Source organism: Hemitrygon akajei, chromosome 24, assembly GCF_048418815.1.
Source record: "Hemitrygon akajei chromosome 24, sHemAka1.3, whole genome shotgun sequence".
Classification (NCBI taxonomy): Eukaryota; Metazoa; Chordata; class Chondrichthyes; order Myliobatiformes; family Dasyatidae; genus Hemitrygon; species Hemitrygon akajei.
The window spans coordinates 22,627,844-22,643,126 of NC_133147.1; the positions used below are offsets into that span (position 1 = coordinate 22,627,844).

The following is a 15,283-nucleotide window of genomic DNA, read 5'->3' on the forward strand; positions in this document are numbered from 1 at the left end:
TGAAATTGTCCCCTTTGCATTCAAGAACCTGATGGTTGAGGGGTAACAACTGTTCCTGAACCTGGTGGAGCGAGTCCAGAGGCTCCTGTACCTTCTACCTGATGGCAGCAGCGAGAGAGCACGGCCTGGGTGGCGAGGATCTCTGATGATGCATGCTGCTTTCCTGTGACAGCGTTTCGTAAAGATGAGCTCAGTGGGGTGGGGAGGGTTTTATTCGTGATGGACTGGGCCATGCCCACTACTTTTGGTAGGACTTTCCATTTAAGGGTATTGGCTGTGATGCAGCCGGACAGTATACTCTCCACTACACGTCGGTAGAAGTTCGTCAAAGTTTTAGATATCATACCGAATCTTCACAAACTACTAAGTTCAAAGGTTACTGAGACTGGCACCCTGGGATCACCCTCTGCGGCACAAAGAACGTAGCATAGTCCAGCACAGGAACAGGCCCTTCGCCAATCTAGTAATCAATTGCCAACTAAATTCATCCCTTCTGTCTACACAATGTCATTCCCTGAGCATCCATCCGTGCATCTGTCTACAAAACTCTTAATCACCTCTGCCACGTCTGCACCCACCACCCCGGCAACACATTCCAGGCGAAGTACTTGCCCCGATATCTCCTTCGAACTTTCCCCCCTCACCTCAAACGCATGCCCTATAATCGACGTTCCCTCTCATTTTTAGTGTTCAGTGTGTGCAGAAATCTCAAGTTGTGCAAATTTTTTTTCCTGTGACAAAAGTACGTGTGCACTGGATGCACAAATATTTTGTAAACCTGCATAAACTGTGTGCACACTGGATGCGCACATGGTACGGTTAATACAGGTTTACAAAGTATTTGACATCAAACTGCACAGAAGAACAACAAAATAACATACATATTTAAGTCCCTCAGTTACTTTAACATTTAGCCCAAAGATCATTTTCAATAAAGTGTTGGCGTGTGGCCTAGTGGATAAGGCATCGGTCTAGTGATCTGAAGGTCACTGGTTCGAGCCTCAGCTGAGGCAGCGTGTTGTGTCCTCGAGCAAGGCACTTAACCACACGTTGCTCTGCGACGACACCGGTGCCAAGCTGCATGGGTCCTAGTGCCCTTCTCTTGGACAACATCGGTGGCGTGGAGAGGGGAAGGCCTGCAGCTTGGGCAACTGCCGGTCTACCATACAACCTTGCCCAGGCCTGCACCCTGGAAACCTTCCAAGGCACAAATCCATGGTCTCACGAGACTAACGGATGCCTATATTTTCAATTAGTATAATTATCAATTACTACATTATTTTAGGTAACTAACCTTCTGTGCGCACATTAATTTCCTTTGTGCGTTGGTTGAAAAACGTACACGCATAGCTTAGAGGGAACAAGGCCTATAATTCTTGACATTTATATTAGACTTACGTTGGACATTTTTAACGTCTGACACAAGACGACGTGCACTTAAAGTGGGGGGGGGGGGTGGTGGCAGGGTAAGAGATCGGCTTTCGACACTCTACCTCTCATAATTTAAAAGATCGGTAACCAATCACACGCATTCCTCCCCCCTCTCAGAGCTCCTCTTCCAGGGACAGTGGCTTCGGGGCATTTGTAATCTGTATCAGTGTTCAGCAGCCTAACAGTTCATTAGCAATGAGCTACCGACTTCCATTCTGTGTTTATTGTTGCAATTTGTTACAGAGTTGTAACTTGAAACACTGGCAATGTAGGTACGTCGAAGCTCCAAAATGCTTCAAAGATTGATTATTTAGGGAATTTATGGATTATATTCATGAACACAATTAATTACAGGGTATTTCACAATTATTTTAACAGATTACAAAATCATATTGGCATTATATAAAAGAAAACTCCAGCTGCGTCACAACAAAGGCTACGTGCACGGGGGCGTTTCAGTTACTGTGCGGTCGTGCACCTGCCCCGCTTAGGGGGAATGGTGCCCTAGAGCATAGGAAGGTGAGGTTCTGCTTGCAGGTAGAAGATCTTTGGCATGGACTAGATGGGCTGAAAGGCCTGTTTCTATGCCCTATGGCTTTAAATACTTGTGTGTATGACCACAAGGTTGACTTTGAATGCTCATAGTCCTTTCCCCCAGGAAAACTAGGTTCATGGTGAGAGAGGAGATATTTAAAAAAAACCCGAGGGAGAACTTTTTCACCCAGAGGCTGGTCTGCAACTGGAACGAGCTGCCAGAGGAAGTTAGCATCAGCTCAAAGTGTCAACTGATTATTTCCCTCCATGGATACTGTGTGACCTGCTGAGTTCCTCCAGCACTTCTGTGTGTTGTTCAAGATCTCCAGTGTCTGCAGAAACTGCGCCGGAGGAAGTGGTTGAGACAGATATGTCAATGGCATTTCAGGGACTCTTGGACAGGCACACAGATAGAAAAGGGAAACCGGTCTCAATGTTCTGGATTTTGCGAGGGTCTTCGATCGACGCCACACGCACAGGATTATGAAACAAATTCAAAGCACAAGTTGTGTCAGACATGGATAAGTTCAGAGTTCAAATGTCACTAGACACTACCCTCATTCATTTTCTCGTGGGCATTCATGGTAAATACTGTCGAGAGTAAAAACAACGGCATCAATGAGAAACCTCAGATGACCGATGGACCAACGGCCAAAGTGCAAAGTACAGCAAATTGTGCAAAAATACAAAGAAAAGAGCAAAAAAAGACGTACTAAATATTGAGAACATGAGTTTTGAAGTGAACCAATGGGTTGTGGAATCAGTTCAGCGCTGAGTTGAGTGAAGTTATCCACACTAGTTCAGGAGCCTGTTGGCGGAAGGGTAATAACTGTTACTGAACCTTGTGGCGTTGGACCGGAGGCTCCTGCACCTCCTTCCTCATGGCAACAGTGAGGATGGTGAGGATGATCTGGATGGTGGGAGTCCTTTCCACCCCGAAGGACTCATTTCCCTGTACTGAGAGACCCTAATGTAGACACACCACCCTGCTTCTGGGCTGCTAACCTCTCGACCCCCCCCCCCCCCCCCGCCACGGAAAATTGAGGGGAGGGTTGTCAAGAAAGAGCAGAGCAATTACAGGGCCCAATGGTAAAGGAGAAGCCGGGGGGAGTCTTGACCGGACAAGACAGAAATGGTAGTGACAGGTCAAAATCCAAAGTAAATTTATTATTGAATTGAATTGACTTCATTACTTACATCCTTCACGTATGCGAGGAGCAAAAATCTTTACGTCTCCGTCTAAGTGGGCAATTCATAGTAATTTGTGATAAATAGCATGTACGACAAGACAGGCAACGTAAGCATAGAAACCCTTCTCAGGGTTCTCCTGAGGATGCTGACCTGGAGTTGCACGCTGACCTTGGACCTGCTCTCGGGGTCTCACGGCTGCCCGCTATTCAGTATGCCGAAGACGCGGCCTGGAAGACGAGTGTGCCTTCAGGGCCTTGGAGGCGGGCAGGCTCGAGATCGGTGCTGCAGCAGAGAACTGGTGCCTCGTGGGAGACGGAGGATCGAAAGCAGCGAGCTGGCAGCGTGCCCAGGGACCCGAGTTCTTAGGGCACAGAGCTCGGAACAGACGTTCAACATCGTAAATCGGTGAGTTGTTTTGTTATGTCTCCCCTCTCACTGTGAAACGGGGGGGGGGGGGGGGGGGGAGGGAGAGATGTCAGATGACCAGGTGATTGAGTGGTCTTTGGGGTACTGCAAGTCTGTGTCTTTATCTACACTTTGGCGCACACTTGAGTGCTTTTGGTGGGGGGTGCCGATGCTTTTTTTTTTGCAGGTGGGGGACGGGGTTGGGGGGTCGTCGCTTTGCTGCTGCTTGTGCATGGGAGGGGGGAAGCTTGTGGGGGGGGGCTTTGGGGCTCTAACATTTAACTGTCACTCAGTCTTTGGGGCACCTCTGTTTTCGTGGATGTTTGTGCAGAAAAAGAATTTCAGGATGTATATTGTATACACTTCTCTGACATTAAATGTACCGATTGAAATAAAACTGTATCAGCGTGAGTTAATCAGTCTGACGGCCTGGTGGGAGAAGCTGTCCCGGAGCCTGTTGGTCCTGGCTTTTACGCTGCGGTACCGTTTCCCGGATGGTAGCAGCTGGAACAGTTTGTGGTTGGGGGGGAACTCGGGTCCCCAATGACCGAAGTACATACAGAATATGTCACCATACACGACCCTAAGATTAATCTTCTGGCGGGCATACTCAGTAAATCCAAGAAACACAATAAAATCGATGAAAGACCGCACCCAACTGGACGGACAAACAAGCAGTGTCATAAGACAACAAACTGTGCAAATACAGAAGATTAAAAAAATTAATAATAAGTGAATAAGCAATAAATATGTGGAACATGAGATGAAGAGTCACTGCTTGCAGCGACATTTCATTGATGGGGCAAGTGAAGTCATCCCCTTTGGTTCAAGGGCCTGATGGCTGAGGGGTAATAACTGTTCTTGAACCTGGTGGAGCGAGTCCAGAGGCTCCTGTACCTTCTACCTGATGGCAGCAGTGAGAAGAGAGCGTGTCCCGGGTGGTGGGGGTCCCTGATGATGGATGCTGCTTTCCTGTGAGAGTACTGCATGTAGATCTGCCCAGTGGTGGGGAGGGCTTTACCCGTGACGGACTGGGCTGTATCCCCTACTTTTTGTAGGATTTTCCATTCAAGGGCACTGGTGTTTCCGAACCAGGCTGTGATGCAGCCGGTCAAAATACCCTGCTCTACACATCTGTAGAAGTTTGTCAAAGTTTTACATGTCATGCTGAATCTTCACAAACCCCTAAGGAAGTCGAGGCGCTGACCTGTTTTCTCCGTAATGGAATGAAGGATATACCCCTTGCTGAACACCTGGCCCATGTGTGATGGGGGAATGAACGGGAGGGGGTGTGTGGGCCAGAGGGGCGGGCCAGGGAGAAACAATGGGTAGCATGTGATGGGCCTGTGTGTGTTCGCAGAGGGAACTGGATGGTTTCGGGAAACAGTGACTCAGAGAGAAAGGGGAGAAAGGGGGAACTTGCTAAGGGCGCTCTGAGTGCGCTAGTCCAGCGGTGGGTGGGGGGGGGGGGGGGGGGGTGGGAGGGAGGAGAGAAGGCAGCTACTAGGAACGCTACACCTACAAAACAGGCTGTGCAGGGTTCCCATTCCCCTCCACATCGCTCCCGCTGTCTCTGTGACCCCTTCCCTCCTACCCCCTCCCTCTTCTACACCCCCCTCCCTTCCCTACACCCGTCAGTCACTGTGAACCCCCTCCCACCTCATCTCTGTGACCCCCTTCCCCCTAACACCTCTCCCTGTCTCCGTGACCCCTTTCCTTCCCTTACACCCCTCCCCATTTCCGTGACTCCCTTCCCTCTCCTACACCCCTCCCAGACTTTGTGATCCCCTTCCCTCCCCTACTCCCTACTCCCCCCGTCTCCCTGATCACCTGCGGACACCCACGTCCCTGGAAGTACGGGGATGGGGAGGGGTGCTGGACAAGGTGGCAGTTCATGGTCGCTGCTGTGTTTTCAGCCTAGTTATAGCCCTTCTCACCCACCCCTAACCCCGTCCCTCTTTCCCCCTCACCTACCACCTCCCACGCTCCGCCCCGTGAGCCGCCGGTGAGCAGAATCCACTCCGCAATCAGCAGAGGAGGCCGCCTCAACACCCCATGCCCACCACGCTCCCCCACCCACCCCTCCTCGGCACTGGCCAAACCCGAGGTGCCTCCCCACCCCCACCACCTTCCCCGGGCCAGACTCCAACCTGGCCCAGGCAGTATAAAAGGCAAAATAGAGAAGTTCAAGGTGCATAAATGAATCGCCCAACAGCGTACTCACACAAGGAAGTGCACATAGTAAAAAAAAAAATGTGAACACCAGAAAATCACTTCCTCAAACCACCCAGGTCTGTCTCGCAGGGAGGGAGAAACAATTTAAAATGCATGCAAGGTTCTTTCTGGCTTTTCTGACCCAAACCCTCCCCCCCACCGCCATCGAGGATGCCTTCAAGAAGGCAGTGCCCATCACTTAAGGACCCTCGTCATCCGGGACGTGCCAGGGAGGAGGTCCAGCAGCCCGAAGACCCACGCAATCAATGATTCTGGGGCAATGTCCCCACCCAAAACAGTGCTGGAGGAACTCAGCGGGCCAGGCAGCGGCTACGGAGTTGGAATGAACAGTTGCCATTTCGGGACTGGAAAGGACAGGGGAAGAAGCCAACACTTAGTGCTTGCTGCTCAAGACCTCTAGTTTCTGCAGAATCATTTGTGGGAGCACAATCGGGCAATTTGGCCCCTCGAGTCTGTTCCGCCATGGCTGATTTATTATCCCTCTCAACCCCATTTTCCTGCCTTCTCCCCGTAACCTTTGACCCAATGACTAATGAAGAACCTGGCAACTTTAAATAAACCCGTGACTTGGCCTCTGCAGCCATGGCAATGAATCCACAGGTTCACAGCTCTCTAGCTAAAGAAATACCACCTCATCTCCGTTCTAAAGGGACGTCCTTCTATTCTGAGGCTGTGCCCTCTGATCCCAGACTCCCCCACCACAGGAAACATCCTCTCCACGTCCACTCTATCTAGGCCTTTCAATATTTGATAGGTTTCAATGAGATACCCCACTCCCCACCCACCTCATCCTTCTAAACTCCAACGAGTACAGGCCCAGAGCCATCAAACGCACCTCAGATATTAACCCTTTCATTCCCAGGATCATTCTCATGAGCCTCCTCTGGACACTCTTTTCTTAGATAAAATGTTTAAAATGGTGCTGTTGAGATGCAGTGATGCCTTACTGGCAGCAGGCAAATCTGCTAACTACTCCATTAATCAAGTTTTTTTCCCCAGGACAATGAGCACCGCAGTCAGTAGCCAGTAACTTCCCTTTCTGGAGGTTTCGAGATTTTGAAGCGCCTAAGCGACCTGGTGTGAACTGAAGTCTCAAAGCTGCCTGTCACATAAGGGCCAGATCGAGGCGGCGGGGCCCCAGAGCGAGGGACAAGCCGAAGTCTGGCCATTCCTGGAGCAGACTTGGGGTCGGTTCGAAGCGGCTGATCCGAGGCGGTGGTTCCCGGGCGCGGGAGTGAGAGACAAGCCGATGTTTGGCCGATTCAACTCTGGGCTAGATTGAAAAGGTCTGGTGTGGGCTGAATCAGGGTGGTGGGGCCCAGGCCCGAGAACGTTTCAAAGCAGCAGGGCCCAGGTCTGACAGCGAGGAATGAGACAATGTCTGGCCAATTAAACTACCAGGTTAAATTGGCGCTCCCCCCCTCCCCCCTTACCTGCATGCTTACATTTTGTACTTTAGAGTATATATTTCTGACTGAGTGACCTTGCAACAATAATTTCCCTCAGGATAAATAAAGTTTATCTCATCTTACATCGGAAAGGTCTGGGTGTTGGGGTCGGGCTGATGTTCATTTCGCTGCTGGACGAGTCTTACTCATCTCCGCGCTGAACTGAGGCTGCGGCCTGCGACCAACAGGCTCCCGGACCGGCCACGGTGATGACCGGCTGGACAAGTCTTACTCACCTTCGCGCTGAACTGAGGCTGCGGCCTGCGACCAACGGGCTCCCGGACCGGCCACGGTGATGACCGGCTGGACGAGTCTTACTCATCTCCGCGCTGAACTGAGGCTGCGACCTGCGACCAACGGGCTCCCGGACCGGCCACGGTGATGACCGGCTGGACGAGTCTTACTCATCTCCGCGCTGAACTGAGGCTGCGGCCTGCGACCAACGGGCTCCCGGACCGGCCACGGTGATGACCGGCTGGACGAGTCTTACTCATCTCCCGCGCTGAACTGAGGCTGCGGCCTGCGACCAACGGGCTCCCGGACCGGCCACGGTGATGACCGGCTGGACGAGTCTTACTCATCCTCCGCGGTGAACTGAGGGCTGCGGCCTGCGACCAACGGGCTCCCCGGAGCCGGCCACGGTGATGACCGGCTTCGCTTTCGCGAGCTTTACTTCTGAATGCTATTTGCTTACTCTTATCCTTTGCACGATTTGTTCTTCGTGTCTCGTATTAGGTGTCCGACGGTCCGCTTTTTTTCCAATGGGCTGTACTGGGTTTTCTTTGTTTTGTGGTAGGGAGAACGTTCTTTGATAATAAGTGTACCTTGAACTTTGAACACTGCTCATCGTAGTCTGACTAATACCTTAAAAGTCTCAGGTTTTGTGCCAATGATTCAGGAACAGCCTCTTCTTCCCCCTCCTCCAGCAACGCTCTGAACGGTCCACGAACAGCACGTCAGGGGGATCCTCTCTTCGCACTGCTTGCTTATAGTTCGCTATTTACAGACAACTTTTGTGTCTTTGTGCTGAGCACAACTAACTTTTGCGGCACGTGCCTGTGATAACAGACCCGATTCTCAGCTCTCTCTGCAGGACAGAGAGACCCTGGGATGCAGGTACGCGGCACCCCCCCCCCCCCCGAAAGTGGAGTCACAGATAGGCAGGGCGCGGAGGAAAGCGTTTGGGGCGCCAGTCTTCGCCGTGGGTCAGGGAGTCGCGGCTGTCCGAGATGCTGGTGCGACCACACCTTGGAGGACTGTGTTCAGTTTCGGGCGCTCTGCCGTAGGAAAGATCCCGTTAAACCGGAACGTGTGCGGAGATTTGTGCAGATGTTACTGGGTCTTGACGGACAGGGGCGATGGGGAGAAGCTGGGGCTTCATTCCTTGGAGTGAGTGGTGACCTTACAGAGGTGTATAAGTGGGTGTGGTTCGCTCCCATAGATCAGAGATATACTGCTCAGTAGATTTATTGGCCTTTGGCTCGGGTCAAAGTGATTGATTGCTGGGCAGTGTGCGTCATTGGGTCGGCCTCAGGCCTGCTTTGCTCTGTATCTCTGAATAAAAATGTAGAATCATGAGGGACACATACTCTTCCCCCTCTACCCCCACCCCCAGGGCTGGGGCAAAATCAAGAGCTAGAGGACGGGGGTTTAAGGTGAAAAGGGGCAAAACATTTTTAAGGGGACCTGAGGGGCAACTTCTTTCCCTAGAGGGGGCAGATACGCGGAACAGGAACTGGCAAAGACAAGTACAGTAACACAGTACTGTACAGTAACACCCGCCACTACTCGGGCGGGTCCACGGGTAGGGGAGGTGTGAGGGATATAGGCCGAGTGGGGCTGGCTCAGGTGGGCAGCATGGATGAGATGGGCTGAAGGGCCTGTTTCTGTCACGTAGAGTTGCTCCTGTACCAACCACCACCACTTCCTCTGGCAGCTCGTTCCACAGACCACTGTGTAGAAAAAGTTGCCCTCCAAGTTCCTGTTAAAACTCTAACTTTTCACCTCTATTTTAATTTTATTTATACATTTACTTATTTAGATACACAGTGCGGAACAGGTCCAACATAATCGCACCACCCGACAACACATCTACTTAACCCTAGCATATTCACAGGACAGTACAGTGACCAATTAACCTACCAACTGGTACGTCTTTGGACTGTGGAGGAAACCAGAGCACCAGGAGGAACCTGGACATGGTTCACGGGAAGGAGCATACAAACTTCCTGCAGACAGTCTGGTGCGAGTCTGAAAGCCCCCTCAACCATCAGGCTCTTGAACCAAAGGGGATAACCTCCCAACTTCACTTGCCCCATCATCGGAGTGTTCCCACAACCTATAGACTCACTTTCAAGGACTCTCATCTCACGTTCTCGATATCTATTGCTTGTTTATTTATTATTATTATTATTATTATTATTATTATTTATTTTTGTATTTGCACAGTTTGTTGTCTTCTGCTCTCTGGTTGAGCGCCCTAGTTGGGCAGTCTTTCACTGATTATGTAGAAAATGAATCTCAGGGTTGTGTAGGGTGACGTATATGTACTTCCATACTAAAATTTACTTTGAATTGAACTCCGGAACACCTCAAGCTGTAATATCATCCCACAACAAGTGTCCTCTAGTTCTTATAAGTGTGAGGTGATGCATTTTGGAAAGACAAACCAGAAGACTGAATACAGGATTAATGGTCAGTTACTTAAGAGTGTGGATGAACAAAGGGACCTTGGGGTTCAAATCCATACATCCCTCAAGGTCGCTGCACAGGTTGATAGGGTAGTTAAGAAGGTCTATGGGATGCTAGGCTTCATAAACGGGGATTGAGTTCAAGAGTAGAGAGGTCATGTTGCAACTCTACAAATCTCTGGTGAGACCGTACTTAGAGTATTGTGTTCAATTCTGGTCACCTCATTTATAGGAAGGATGTGGAAGCTATGGAGAGGGTGCAGAGGAGATTTACCAGGATGTTGCCTGGATTGGAGAACAAGTCATATGAAGCAAGGTTAGCAGAGCTGGGACTTTTCTCTTTGGAGCGTAGAAGGATGAGGGGACTTGATAGAGGTCTACAAGATTATGAGAGGCATAGATAGGGTGGATAGTCAGCACCTTGTTTCCCAGGGCACCAATAGCAAACACCAGAGGGCATATGCACAAAATTAAGGGAGGGAAGTTTAGGGGAGACATCAGGGGTGTTGTTTTTTTAAATATATACACAGAGGGTTGTGAGTGCCTGGAATGACTTGCCGGGGTGGTGGGGGAGGCTAAAACATTAGGGGTATTTTAGAGCCTCTTGGACAGGCACATGGATGAAAGAAAAATAAAGGGTGATGGGGTAGTGTGGGTTTAGTACTTTTTTAAAAAAGGATTATATGGGTCGGCACAACATGGAGGGCTGAAGGGCCTGTACTGTGCTGTAGTGTTCTATGGCTCTATGACACTAGTACCCCGGCATTGTCCTTCAATTCTGGGAGAAAGAGAAAGCATTTCCCTGCGCCTTGCAGGATTTTATACCACCTCAGCAATATCGCCCCCTCAGCATTCTACACTCCAGGGAATAAAGCCCAAATCTGTCCAATTTCTCCCTCTAACTCAGGCCCTCGAATCTTGGCGACATCTTGCGTGAATCTTCCCCGCACTCCTTCCTCCGTTGCCGGGGCAACCAGAGAAGAAACTCCGGGTGCGGCCTTGTCCGACCGCAGCACGTCCTCGGAGACACCGGGGCTCGGTAAGCAAGAGGCAAAGTTCAGAATCCCACCGGTGTGGAAGCTGCGACAAGATAACGGGCAAACGTCCAGCAAATTCATCTCCTCCCCCACCTCCATTCAGAACTCAGTCCCTTCCGGCCGAGGCAAACACTTCGCCTGCATCCCTGCCGGGGCCGCCCACTGTGTCCGGTGCTCCCGATGCGGCCTCCTCGACGTGGGTGAAAGCTGGGGTGGACTGCCTCGTCGAGCACCCCCCCCGCCAAAAGGGGCACTTCCCAGTGGCCATTTTAAATACCCATTCCCACATGCCAGTCTCTTGTACCATGGTGAGGCACCGGAGCGACACCTTACATTCCGTTTGGGTAGCCCTCCAACCTGAGGGCATGAACGTTGATTTCTCCTTATGGCTAAAAAAATTCCCCGGAGGGGAAGCACAGAGGCTAGAAAGCCAAGAGAGGATAATTTGGGGGGGGCACCCTAATCAGGAAGAAATAATATTTCATCCTAATAATTCGATGATTTTGATTGGTTAAATCCTAGCGCCAGATGGACGCGAAGGAGGAGATTCTCCCTTCTCCTATCTGAAAGCACTGACCACACGGCTCAAGGTCAGCACCTACTCCTCTTCTAAGACCCATCAAATGAGTCTCTGGTACAATAAGATGAACTCCTGGAATACGTGCACGGCGCTGGAAGAACTCAGCAGGTCAGGCAGCATCCGGGAGAAAAGAGTCGCCAACGTTTCAGGCCGAGACCCTTCATCAGGAATGGGGAGGGGAAGAGAGGGCCAAAGCCCAGTAATAGAGATAGGGGGAGGGGGTAGGGGCCTAGAGGCGCCAGGTAGAAGAAACCAATCAGAGGAAAGATAAAGGGGGGAGGGGATAAGCATGAAAGAACTGTAGAGATAAAGAAGCAGAAAGTTGAAAGGGGAGAGAGGCAGAGAGGGACCTGGGATAGGGGGAGGGGGGAGGGAATTACCGGAAATTGGAGAATTCAATGTTTCATACCACCAGGCTGGAGGCTATCCAGACGGTAGATGAGGTGTTGCCTCCTCCAACCTGAGTTTGGCCTCATCATGGCAGTAGAGGAGGCCATGTATGGACATACCTAGATGGGAATGAGAGGCAGAGTTGACAGGGCGGTCCTGTCTATTGTGACGGACGGAAGATGAAATCTTCACCTCGTTGTGATTTCGCACCTCGTCCTTCGCCCCGCACTTCCTCGGTAACCGTTACTCTGTTATTCTGAAGTCATGGCCGAGGAAGCTCGCCAGCGCCTCCACTTCCTCAAGAGGTTAAAGCAAGGCGGTCGACCCTCGCCGGTTTTTACAGAGCCTTTTGTATGCAAGCGAAGCAGGTTGGTACGGCAGAGTTGTGGACACAGCTCAGCACATCCTTCTTGGACCCTGTCTACACTTCCCGCAGCCAGCACAGTCAAAGACCCCACCCGCCCGAGACATTCCCTGTTCTCCCCCCTCCCATCGGGCAGAAGATACAACAGCCTGAAAGCACCAGGCTCAAGGACAGCTTCTCCCCGGCTGTTGTCGGAATGGATGTTAAGACGGACCCGGCCTCACAATCTACCTCGTTCCGACTTTGAGCCTATCGTCTACCTGTACTGCACTTCCTCTGTAGCTGTGAAACTATTCTGCGTTCTGTTATCTTACCGTGTTCTACCTCAGTGCTCTGTGATCTGTACGAACGATATGCAAAACAAGATTTTCACTGTACCTCCGTACACGTGACAGTAATAAACTAACTCTGAGACGGCTGGGGGTCCGATGGAGTTTTTATTTGCATATTCATTGCCCCGTGGGTAGGCTGGCCGGAGGTGTAATGGCATTAGCACCGGACTTCGAGGCGATGGTCCGCAGTTCGAATCCGGCTGCCCCCCCCGACCCCGCACCATCCGTGCTGAGCAACTCGAGCAAACAAATGCTAAAGAAACGGCACCAACCAACAACAACTTGCCATGGGAAGGTTACCAGGAGACGGCGGGGGTGGTGGGGGGTGTGGTTAGGAAGGGCGATAAAGTCTATTTAGTAAATAATAATTTATTTATCAATAAAGTCTACACCCTATTCCGGTAACGAGCAAACTATTCCAATAAACTACACCTACAAAGTCCAGGAGAATCTATTGGAAGTAATCACGGGACAATTGCAACTTGAGAAGTCCCAACCGTGACCCCAAAAAAAACCGAAGCGCAACAATACAGATAATTATAATTAATAAACCGCAGAGAATAGAAAAAAAACACAATAAAACTCACAGTGCCCTCAGAATATTCTGCTGGCCGTGCAGTGGAGAAGGGGGAATTAGGTGGATACAGGGACTGATCGGGAGATATAGCTCGGGGGAGATCGCCCTCATCAAATCCAAGTGAGCTTTTCTTTTCACAGTTCAAAGTAAATTTATTAGTAGTATTAAGTGTTATGGAAAGACATAATACTGCGTGAACGTCTTAGGCACATATACATGGGTATGGTGCCCAGGACTTTAGCACGGTACTGTAGTAATTTTATGATTTGCACTGTACTGTTGCCTCAGTAAGGAGTTTCATGACAGATGTGAGTGAAGATAAACCTGATTCTGATCTGGGTCTCTATTGTGGACTGAGAGTGGGAAGGGGGCAGGGAGAGTGGGGGTCATGGTTGGGGAAAAGGGGAAGGGAGAGGGGAGGGAGTGGGAAGCACCAGAGAGACATCCTGTAATGATCAGCGGACCAATTGTTTGGAATATATGAGCTCGCCTGGTGTCTCAAGGCTGGGTGCGTCTGCACCTGTGCCGCCCCCCCCCGGCACTCCTCCCCTACCACCTGTCCCACAGCCCTCACCATTCCTAGCACCCTTTGCTCCCGCCAGATATACAAACTCGCACTCCGCTCCAAGTTGACAACCACAATACTACGCACAGTAGCTGTACAGATGTGCCCGAGACTTTTGCACTGTACTATTCCGTATTCATGGATTTGTAGACCATTACACACAAGACATCTTCAAGGAGCGATGCCTCAAAAAGGCAGCATCCCTCATCAAGGGCCCCCATCACCCAGGCCATGCCCTCTTCTCATTGCTACCATCAGGGAGGGGGTACAGGTGCCTGAAGGCTCGACACATGCCAGTGATGTTAAACCTGAATCTGATTCTGTGGTTGCTGGTAATCCAACACACACAGACACAAACTTGGCAGATCAGTCTGCATCTCTGGAGAGGAAAAAGCAGTCGATGTTTCGGGTCCTCGAGAAGGGTCTCAGCCCGAAATGTAGACTGTTTATTCCCCTCTGTAGACGCTGCCCGACCTGCCGAGTCCCTCCACCATTTTGTGTGTGTTGCCGTGGATTTCCAGCATCTGCAGAACCTCTTGCCTCTGTAATAAACCTGGCGCTCCTCATATCGGTGGAACGGCCGGGAGAAGATTCCAAGGGACGGGGATCAGCAAGGGAGGAGAATGCCCCTCACAAATCCGCGAGAGTTTAGTTTCTTCTGCGGAGATCGGTGAGGCCTGGTCAGGTAGCCCAGACCCGAGGGATCGAGGCGCAGGAGCATAACTAGGCCGTTTCACCCCTCGAGTCTGCTCCACCATCCCACAGTCGGTAGGTGAATTGGTCGACGTAAATTGTCCCGTGATTAGGTCAGGGTTAAACCGGGATTGCTGGGTGACGGGAAGGCGTGATATATCAGCTAGCGGAGTGGTGTCGCAGCAACAACCTTGCACCCAGCGTCAGTGAGACCAAAGAATCGATCGTGGACTTCAGGAAGGTTAAGGTGAGGGAGCGCACACCAGCCGTCGAGGGATCGGAAGTGAAAAAGGGTGAGCAGTTTCAGGTTCTTGGGAGTCAGCGACTCGGGGCCCAACATATTGATGCAGTTACAGAGGAGGACGCCATCAAATATTTCCACTTCGGCGTGCTGCAGCTGAGAACCACAACTATACCCGAGGTCTGTACAGTTAGTAACACCGTTTTAACCAACTGTTATTTAAAATTGATTGAACAGATCGATCTGGTTGCAGGTGCTAGCACACTTCCCCTTCAAGATGGCGGAAGGTTCATTTAAGAAAATGAGGCTTCCGAGTCCCAGTACCGACCGTTTTCCTGGCAAACGTACGGTCTCCGGTATAAAATAACATCAAGGCCAGATTGCTGTACCGGAGATGCATTAGGACCACTTCTGTCTTTTGTTTCATGGAACCTTGGTTAACCCCTTCCATTCCGGACGCAGCGATCCAGACTGACGGGCTCACGATACACTGCCAAGAAGACTCGGCAGTGCATTTCGAAGGCAGGGGCGGGTGGAGATGATCAGCTGGTGGGGAGCAAACATGGCGCT

The 15,283-nt window shown here is 50.9% G+C and overlaps 1 protein-coding gene across 1 annotated transcript in view; it reads right to left on the bottom strand.

Annotated features, from left to right (window-relative positions):
• LOC140715959 (tyrosine-protein phosphatase non-receptor type 18-like) overlaps positions 1-15,283 on the bottom strand; it is a 41,923-nt gene that overhangs the window by 21,738 nt on the left and 4,902 nt on the right. The window lies entirely within an intron of this gene.